This window comes from Lipotes vexillifer, unplaced genomic scaffold, assembly GCF_000442215.2.
Source record: "Lipotes vexillifer unplaced genomic scaffold, Lipotes_vexillifer_v1.1 scaffold1184, whole genome shotgun sequence".
NCBI classification, from domain to species: Eukaryota; Metazoa; Chordata; class Mammalia; order Artiodactyla; family Lipotidae; genus Lipotes; species Lipotes vexillifer.
The window spans coordinates 119684-130138 of NW_006772772.1; the positions used below are offsets into that span (position 1 = coordinate 119684).

The 10455-nt window shown below is 41.0% G+C and overlaps 1 pseudogene; it reads left to right on the plus strand.

Moving 5' to 3' along the window:
• Positions 1-2032: 2032 nt before the first annotated feature.
• LOC103080809 (nuclear receptor coactivator 4 pseudogene) lies at positions 2033-3901 on the plus strand (annotated as a pseudogene).
• The last annotated feature ends 6554 nt before the right edge of the window (positions 3902-10455 follow it).

Here is a 10455-nt window from a genome sequence, read left to right on the forward strand (position 1 = left end):
CCTTGGCTATGTTTTCAAGGGCTCTTGGGTTTTGTGAATGATTAACTAAGAGAGGCTTTAGCTTTATATCACCGGAAGCATTGCACAAAACAACAGAGTTAGCCTATCCTTTGCTGCTTTATAGCCTGACAAAAACTTTTCCTCCTTACTGATGTAACTTTGGTGTGGCATCCTCTTCCAGTACAGTCCTGTCTCATCCACATTAAAAACCTACTTGGGTAAATATGTGCCTTCATCAAAAATTTCTTGAAGCATTTTAGGAAATTCCTGGGCAGCTACCATATCTGCACTCACTGCCTTGCCACTTACTTTTACATTGTGAAGGTTGGCTCTAGCCTTGAACCAATGAAACCAGCCATGGCTGGCATTAAAAGATGTGCCTTCTGATTCTTCTCCATGTTTATTCTTCAAGTCTTCATAAATCCTTTTAGCTTTCTCTTGAATCAGCATTAAGCTGAGCAAGACTCGATGCTGTTGCTGATCCTGCATCCACACACTGAAAAATTTCTCCATTTCCTCCATCACTTCTATACGCTTCATCAATATTATTGTCAACATCATTGGCACAGCAGGCTTCACATGTTCCATGATCTTGTTCTTGTTCTTTAGAATCGTGCCGGTGGTTGAATGATTCACGTTACAACTATCTTTTTGCCTTACTCCACTCTCTCAATTATTTTCACTTTTGTTTCCACCATTATTGTTTGGTGTGCCTTAGCAGTATCAGCTACATCACTGCTGCTTTTACACTTGCTTCCAGACATCCTGGACTTGAAATAAAGATACTGTACTACTATACTCTATACAGTACTGTACAGTAAAGTACACAAAAGCACAACCACTTGTAAAGAATGCACACATGTGACAGTGTATGCCAGACACGTTAACTAACACGTGACTTGACATGCAAAGGCATGTATGCATCTTTGAAAGTTCACAACTTGAAGGTTCATACACAGGGGACTTACTATAATAAAAGGATATATTCCATGGAAGTGTAAACAAAAATAAAATGTAGATGCTCATATCAAACAAAATAGACTTTGAGCCAAAAATGGTAACAATAGACAAGGTAATTATATAATGATAAAAGGACAATATATCAAGACTACATAACAATCATAAATATTACATGCACCAAACATCAGAACACCTAATTATGTTAAACAAACACTAACATATCTAAAGGGAGAAATAGCAATACAATAATACTAGGGGACTTCATAACCCAGTATCAACAATTGATAGATCCTCCACTCAGAAAATCTACAAAGAAATGTTGGAATTGAACCATAAATTTAGACAAAATGGACTTAGACCTATGTAGACTATTCCATAAAACAGCATCAAAATACGCACTCTTCTCAAGTGCACATGGAAGACTTTCCAGGATAGGTCATGTGATAGGACACAAAACAAGTCTTAGGAAATTTAAGAAGAAGGAACTCATACCAACAATCTTTTCTGACCACAATGATATAAAACTAGAAATCAACAGGAGGAAATGTGGAAAATCTACACATATGTGAAAACTAAATGACACTTCTGTAGAACCAATGGGTCCGAAAAGAAATCAAAAGGGAAATATAAAAGTACCCTAATTCTGCCCATGGGCCACTGCCAGGTGCATGGGAGAGGCAGGGCACAGCCTGCAGGCTCAGGGACCTTCCTTACCCCAATCCTGGATAAAGCAGCCTCCTGCTTGCCAGAAAGCTGACATGGCAGGGACCTGGCCTGCGAGTTACCTCTGACAGCTCAGCACCACAGCAGGAGCCCACAGGGTGGGCTTGCCTTGCTGGGCCAAGAATGGGCCCTGCAGCCAGGGCTGTGTGAATGTGTACTGAGTGGTGCCCTTGCCTGCTCTAAAGTGGAGAGTGAATGGTAGGCTGTGGCTTCCAGGGAGGTTGGGACCCAGGTTTCTTAGGGTGACTGTGCTTCTAGGAAGTGTTGGGGAACCTGGAAAGTTGCATGAGTCACTGTTGCTTTTGAACTAGAAATGACTTACTTGGCGTTAGATGGAACAGGGAGAAGAATGAGTACCTCACAGGACCAGAGAGGCTGCTCCAGTAATAAAGAACCCCTTTTGAGGTGTTGTGATGTACACAGGGACTTGGAGCTTGCTATTGGTGGAGTTCTCTGGGCTGAACAGCAAATTAAAGATAACTTGTGAGAGGTCAAAGCCCAGATTCACAGTTGCATAAGTCATCACCTGGAATGCCTTCAAAGCTGTGAGGTGTGGGTGTATGAAAAGATAGATCTCATCTATCAGCTTAAAGAGAAGGCACTTCAGCAGCAGGCCCAGCAGCTCAACTGGTTACTGGGCTAGTTCAGTTGTCTTATTCATCAACTGGATTGCACCCAAAACAAAGATCTAGCCAATCAAGTCTCCGTGTGCCTGGACAGACTGGGAAGTTTGACCCTCAAACCTAAAGATTCCACTGTCCTATTCTTTGAAGCCAACATAACTGCCCTGCACCAGGGTATCACCATATTTGGGTCTCTCAAGACCATTGAAATTCCCGAGCACTTTATGGCTCATGCTAGTTCATCAAATATTGGGTCTTTCCTGGAGAAAAGAGCTTATATACCATTGTCAGAGCAGAACTCAGCATCCAGTACCACAGCTGTCATTCTCAGTGAATGGCTCCTTGGTAGCAAACCTGCCAATTGTCACCAGGCTCCTTACATACCCAGCACCAATCTCCAGGACTGGATGACCCAAAAAGCAGACCTTGGAGAATAGTCAGACTTCTGCCAGAGCCTGCAATTTCTTCAATAATGTCTGGGGCAACCTAAAGGGCTTGGAAAACTGTCTCCACAAGAGTCAGCAACAAGAAGTTTCTGAAAAACCAAGTTACCAAAAGTGTAACAGCTATTCTACTACCAGTTCTTACTCCATTGAAATTGAAAAGGTTGAAGATCTAGGGCTTCTTGATCAAGATGAGGTGGACCTTTCTGTTTGACTGGTGACTCCCCAGGAATCCCATAAGCTTGAGAAGTCTGGGAATGGCAGATGTGAAACCAGTGAGAAGTTTAAGCTCTTGTTCCAGGTGTTACCAGGAGTCCTATAGTGTGTATGATTGGCTTGTCAAGCCTGATTCCTGTACCAATTGCCCAAAGGTGTGGAAACTGAAAATCTGGTCAGTCTGAAGTGCCTGAATAACCACTTGAAGTCCAACAAACTCATGTCTGCTCCCAGTGTGATTACTGAGGATTGGCTTGTTCAGAACCATCAAGACCCATATAAAGTAGAGGAGGTCTGCAAAGCCAATGAGCCCTGTATAAGCTTTGCAGAGTGCATGTGTGATGCAACTTGTGAGAAGGAAGCTCTGTGTAAATGGGTTCTGAAGAAAGAAGGAAAGGATAAAAATGGTATGCCTGTGGAACCAAAACCTGAACCTGAGAAACATAAAGATTCCCTGAATATGTGGCCCTGTCCATTCAGAAAAAAGGCAACAGAACAAGCTAAGGCACCAAAGGCAATGGCTTCTTCTAGAATTGCTTATTCCTTCTAAATCATAAACAACAGTCCCTTGTCAGAGTGGCTCATTACTCCCTCATGCAAAGAGGGATGTCCCAAGGAAGTGCCTCTTACCAAGGACAGAGCTTGCAAACAAAGGCTTACAATCCTCTCGGCCACTTCCTGGTTTCGCTTTAACACAGCTGACTGGGTCTTGCCAGGAAAGAAGACAGGAAATTTTAGCCAGTTATCCTCAGGAGAAAACAAGTGGCTACTTCGAAAGAAGGCCAAGGAAGTGTTACTTCATTGGTCCCTACAGGAGGAACACAACTTTCCCCCAGCCCTTTACAGCACCCCCAGCAGTTCATGATCTCTTTGCCTGTTTTCAGTTTTAAAGTTGATTTTAAAAAATGGTTGTATCGAACTCCTTTACAAATGTGAAAAAATGGAGTACTAGAGTCAAGCAAATTTTCTGCAGATTATCACAAATCCATGAGCTGAGTGACTGTGGCTTGACAAATCATTGTGTTTCTGGGTCTGATGTAGTTCCTTTCCTGCCTAATTTTGAACTTATGAAGAGAAGTAATGTCATGAAATTATGAGTTGCTGTGTAAAAGAAAAAGGCTGTTTGTTGATGCTGATGTGATTCAGTTTCTTCTTATAGCAGCATTAATTCACCCCTACACTAGAAACACAGCATCTTAGTGGCTAGGTCTTCTTCATAAGCCTCCATGGCTCCTTTGATGGGGTTGTTATTAGAAGTACATTAAAAAACTGAGGTTTTAAAAATGAAATAGTTCTATAATTAAGGTGTGTTTTGTATTCTAAAGCTAGTAAACTTACCTAACTTTTGATTGCCCTTCTTTGGAGGCTTCCCTTGCTGTGGGTTTTCTTCCATTACTGGTGAATTCTTCCGTTTCATTAACATACAATATATTGCACACAAATAATTAACCTTGCCAATATAGTGTTTTTTTCTTACCAAAATATGTATTAACAATCCTGGCAAATTTTGACATTAATTACAAAACGTTTTAGCTTACATGCCAGGTTCAACGTTATTTTTCTTCTTTTGAAAGAAACTCAGTTACTTCAAGTTTTGTCTTTATTCCCTTCTCTAAACGTTATTATTAAAGTATCTAGACAGCTCTTTCAGAAGGGATCAATATTACTTGAAGTCTATATTCAGGGTAGTCCTAGTCTCTTTCAAAATATTCTGAAAAACTACAGGCAGAAGAGTTCCAGTGCTGAGTAATCAAAAAGCAAAAGGCAAGACATGTTGGAAATGTAGTACTTGAACTATTCACTATCCTAAGTGTTATTGGTGCATCCTGTGTAAATGGAAGATGAATTTGACACCTAAGCATAAATTAAATGTCCTCTCACTGCCAGCATAGCATACTTATAATTCTAAAAGTATAATGCAGTGACATTTTAGTGAATAGGCTGTTTTGAACACTTATGCCTTGGGGTGTTTATTGAAGCTTTATGAAAACTATTGATGTTTCCTTGGTATCCTTAAAGTTATGTCCATGCTTTAAAAATTTTCTCTGTAGGACATAAATGGTACTTATACCATGTTTTAAAATTCTCTAAGACGAGACATCTTAGCTCCTTTCCAGGCATTTAAATTATTAAGCCACTCAACTTGCCTAGTGTTATTGGAAATACTATTTTTTTTTGCGGTACATGGGCCTCTCACTGTTGTGGCCTCTCTCGTTGTGGAGCGCAGGCTCCAGACACGCAGGCTCAGTGGCCATGGCTCATGGGCACAGCTGCTCTGTGGCATGTGGGATCTTCCCGGACCAGGGCACGAACCTGTGTCCTCTGCATCAGCTGGCGGACTCTCAACCACTGCACCACCAGGGAAGCCCTTATTGGAAATACTTTTAAAGTTTGTACTTGTGGTCATCTAGAAAGCCCTTTTGGGGAAATTTCACAATCCCAGTGTCATTGCCATACAGCTTCACTAGAATTCTTGAACCACAGCTGAAACTAGCCTATTATTTTTTAGTTCCCAAGATACCATTTAGAACTTTAAAAGTAAAGGTGGTGGGTAAAAACTTAAGAAGGCGCATTTCCATTATCTTAGGTTGCAGGAAACTTTGTAGTTTTTGAGGTTTAACACATTGTGTATCCCTCAATTAACATTAATCACTATGCTAATGAGTATGTAAAGCATTCTTTGGCATTACTGCATTTGTATCTCCCTCCATTCAAAGGATGGCAGCCAAAAAAAAAAAAAAAAGAAACTCAGAGAGGGGGATCAAGATAGTGGAGGAGTATTACATGGAGCTCACCTTCTCCCACAAAAATATTAACAGTACATCTACAAGTGGAACGATTCACACAGAACAGCTATTGAATGTCAAGAGAAGACCTCAGACTTCAAAAAAAAAAAAAAAAGAAAACAAAGAAAATCACCACGTAACTGGGTAGGAGAAAAGGAAAAAGAAAAAGAGGGAATTGGAATGGTGCCTGCACCACAGGGAAGAAGCTGTGAAGGGGGAAAGGCTCCCACACCCATGGAAGTCTCCTCACTGGTGGGGAGACGAGACTGGATGGAGGAGGAGCTTCAGAGCCTAGGAGGAGAGCACAGCAACTGGTCAGTGGAAGGCAAAATGGAAAGTACCCTGCACAGAAGTTCAGCACCGCCTCCCTGTGATCCCCAGACTGAGACACTCATCTATTGGTGCAGGTGGGTGCTGGGTGCTGAAGCTCAGGCTTCAGAGACCAGATCCAGGGAGAGGATCAGGGTTGGCTGCATGGAGACAGCCTGAGGAGACTGGGCTATGGTAACTGATGGTGTACTTAGAAGAAGCCTGGGCCTGCGAGAGAGGTAAGGTGCCATTATTGGGGAGAGCATGAGGAGAGGGGTGGGACCACCATAAGAGCTTCTTTCCCTGTGAGCACTCCCAGGCAAAAGGACACCACCTACATGAGCTCTGGGGGTGGGCATAAGTCACTGAGTCATCATGGGCTCCAGAGCTGGGCACTAGCACTGTTATGAGACCTGGGAGCAGGCACTAGGCCCTGCCTCTGCTTTCCCGGGAAGGCACGGATAACATCTGCATATAGGAAATCTTCAAGCAGGGGCCATGCCTTGCCCCCACTGTCCTGGGAGGGCAGATAGTGCCCACCCCTAGGAAATCTGTGAGCAGGTTGCAGACCTTGCCCCTGCTATCCTGAGAAAGTGTGGAGAAGAGCCACCTATAGGAGATGCTTGAGCAGGTGTCAGGCCCTACTCCCAGTACCCTGGGAGCATGCAAGAGCCATTTTACCTGAACACCCCATATCAGGAGATAATGGCCAACACATGCTGAAGAAGGAGGCATCAAGCATCCAAACTAAAAGCAGCCCCTCAATTCCAGCAAAGAATGCTGAATAGAAGGGCTTGAGCTCACCTCCTCTCTGGAAAACACCAAAATCACAACTAACTGCTGAACAATCTTCAATAAAAATAACTGGAAGCTACAAAAATATATATTTTACATTCAAAGAAAAAGAGTAAGCCACAAGATAGAAGGAGGGGAGCTTTTGTGACATAATCAAATCCCATACATTGTGGGTGGGCAACCCACAAACTGGAAAATAATTATATCACACAGGTTCTCCCGCAAGAGTGAGAGTCCTGAGCCCCATTTCATCCTCACCAGCCTGAGGAGAAATCCCCAAAGCATTTGGCTTTGAAAGCCAGCAGGTCTTAAGTGCAAGAGTTCCATAGGACTGGGAGAAACAGACTCAATTCTTGGAGGGCATGCACAAGGTTTCACATACACTGAGACCCAGCACAAAGCAGTAACTCCATAGGAGCCAGGGGTGGGCCTACCTATGACCTTGGAGGTAGGAGTCAGCTGTGGTTGACTGTGGGGGCAAGGACACTAGTGGCAGAAGCCCCAGAGAATATTGATCAGTGTGAGCTCTATCAGAGATTGCAATTTTGGCATCAAGGCCTGGCCCTACCAAGCAGCCTGCAGGCTCCAGTGGTAGAACACCTCAGGCCAAACCACCAGCAAGATAAGAACACAGGCCCACCCATCACCATACAGGGTGCCTAAAGCCATATTGAGCTCACAGCCTCTTATAGACACACCTCTTGACACAGCCCTGCCCACCAGAGGGCCAAGACCCAGCTCCACGAACCAGTGAGCAGGCACAATTTCCTCCCATCAGGAAGCAACCACAAGATTCATGACTAACCTAACCCACCAGAGGGAAGACACCAGAAGCAAGAGGAGCTACAGTCCTCCAACCAGCAGAAAGGAACCCACAAACAGAAAGTCAGATAAAAAGAGACTGCAGAGAAATATGTTTCAGATGAAAGAACAACATAAAAACCCACAAGAAAAACTAAATAAAGAGTAGATAGGCAACCTAACTGAAAAATAATTCAGAGTAATGATAGTAAAGATGATTCAAGATCTCAGAAAAAGAATGGAAGCACAGACTGAGAAGTTACAAGAGATGTTTAATAAAGAGCTTGAAGTTTTAAAGAATAAAGAGAGATGAACAATACAATAAATGGAATGAAAAATACACCAGAAGAAATCAATAGAAGAATAACTGAGGCAGAAGAATGAATAAGTGAGCAGGAAGACAGAATGTTGGAAATCACTGCCACGGAACAGAACAAAGAAAAAAGAATGAAAAGAAATGAGGGAAGTCTCAGAGACATCAAGGAGAATATTAAACCATTCACATTATAGGGATCCCAGAAGGAGAAGAGAGAGAGAAAGGGCCTGAGAAATATTTGAAGAGATTATAGCCTTAAGTTTACCTAACATGGGGAAAAAAAAGAGTCACTCAAGTCAAGGAAGGGCAGAGTCCCATACAACATAAACACAAGGAGAAACACACTGAGACACATATTAATCAAACTGACAAAAGTTAAAGGCAAAAAATACTAAAAGCAACAAGGGAAAAGTAACAAATAATATACAATGGAACCCTAAGGTTATCAGTGGAGTTTTAAAAAGAAAATCTACAGGTCAGAAGGGAGTGGCATGATATATTTAAAGTGATGAAAGGGAAAAACCTACAACCAAGAAAACTCTACCCAGAAAGGATCTCATTCAGATTCAATGGAATAATCAAAAGTATTACAGACAAGCAAAATCTAAGAGAATTCAGTACCACCAAACCAGAGTTACAATAAATCCTAAAAGGATCTTCTCTAGGTAGAAAAGAAGAGGCCACAACTAAAACCAAGAAAATTATGAATTAGGAAGCTCAATAATAAAGGCAAACACAAAGTAAAGGTAAAAAATCATCCACACACAACATAATATCAAAACAAGCAATTGTGAGAAGAGGAGAGTACAAATGCAAGATATTGGAAATTCATTTGAAATTAAGACATCAGCAACTTAAAATAATCTTTTTCATATACAGAATGTTATAGCAAAACCACATGAGAACTGAAAACCAAAAATCTACAAGAGATACACACACACAAAAGAAAAAGCAACCAAACATATCACTAAAGATAGACATTAAATCATGAGAGAAGAGAACAAAAGAGGAAGGGAAGAAAAAAGACCTTCAAAAACAAATCCAAAACAATTAACAAAATGGTAATAAGAACATATGAATAATTACCTTAAATGTAAATGGATTAAATGCTCCTACAAAAAGGCATAGACTGGCTGAATGAATACAAAAAAAGACCCATATACATGCTGTCTAGAGGAGATCAACATCAGATCTAGGGACACATACAGACTGAAAGTGAGAATAAGGGAAAATATTCCATGAAAATGGAAATTTAAAAAAGCAGGAGTAGCAATATTCATATTACACAAAATAGACTTTAAAATAAAGACTGTTACAAGAAACAAAGAAGGGCACTACATAATGATGAAAGGATCAATCCAAGAAGGTATAACAATTGTAAATATATATACACTCAACATAGGATCACCTCAATATATAAGGCAAATGCTAACAGCCATAAAAGGAGAAACTGACAGTAACAAAATATTAGTGGGGAACTTTAATACCTCACTTTCAAAAATGGACACATCATCCAGACAGAAAATCAGTTAGGAAACACAGGCCTTAAATGAAACTTTAGACCAGATGGACACAATTGATATTTATAGAGCATTCCATTGAAAAGCAGCTGAATGTACTTTCTTCTCAAGTTCACACGAAACATTCTCCAGGATAGATCACATCTTGGGTAACAAATCAAGCTTCGATAAACTTAGAAAAATTGAAATCATACCAAGCAGCTTTTCGGCCCACAGCAATATGTGATTATAAAGAAATTAGAGGAAAATAAAGTGTGAAAAACACAAATATGTGGAGGCAAAGCAATATGTTACTAAACAACCAATGGATCACTGAAGAAATTGAAGAGGAAATCAAAAAACAGAGAGAGACAAATGACAACAAGAACACGATGATCCAAAACCTTTGAGACACAGAAATACCAGTTCAAAGAGAGAAGTTTATAGGGATAAAATATTACCTCAGGAAACAAGAAAAATCTCAAGTAAAAAACCAAATCTTACACCTAATGCAACAAGAGAAAGAGGAACAAACAAAACCCAAAGTTAGTAGAAGGAAAGAAATCATAAAGATCAGAGCAGAAATAAATGAAAAATAGATGATGAAAACTATAGAAAATATCAATGAAACTAAAAGCTGGTTCTTTGAGAAGATTAAAAAAAAATTGATAAATTTTTAGCCAGACTCACCAACAAAAGAAGGGAGAGGACTCAAATCAATAACAGTAGAGGGGGGTGCTGGGAAGATGGTGGAAGAATAAGATGCAGAGATCACCTTCCTCCCCATAGATACACCAGAAACACATCTACACGTGGAACAACTCCTACAGAACACCTACTGAATGCTGGCAGAAGACCTCAGACCTCCCAAAAGGCAAGAAACTCCCCACGTACCTGGGTAGCGCAAAAAAAAAAAAAGAAAAAACAGAGACAAAAGAATAGGGACGGCACCTTCACCTGTGGGAGGGAGCTGTGAAGGAGGGA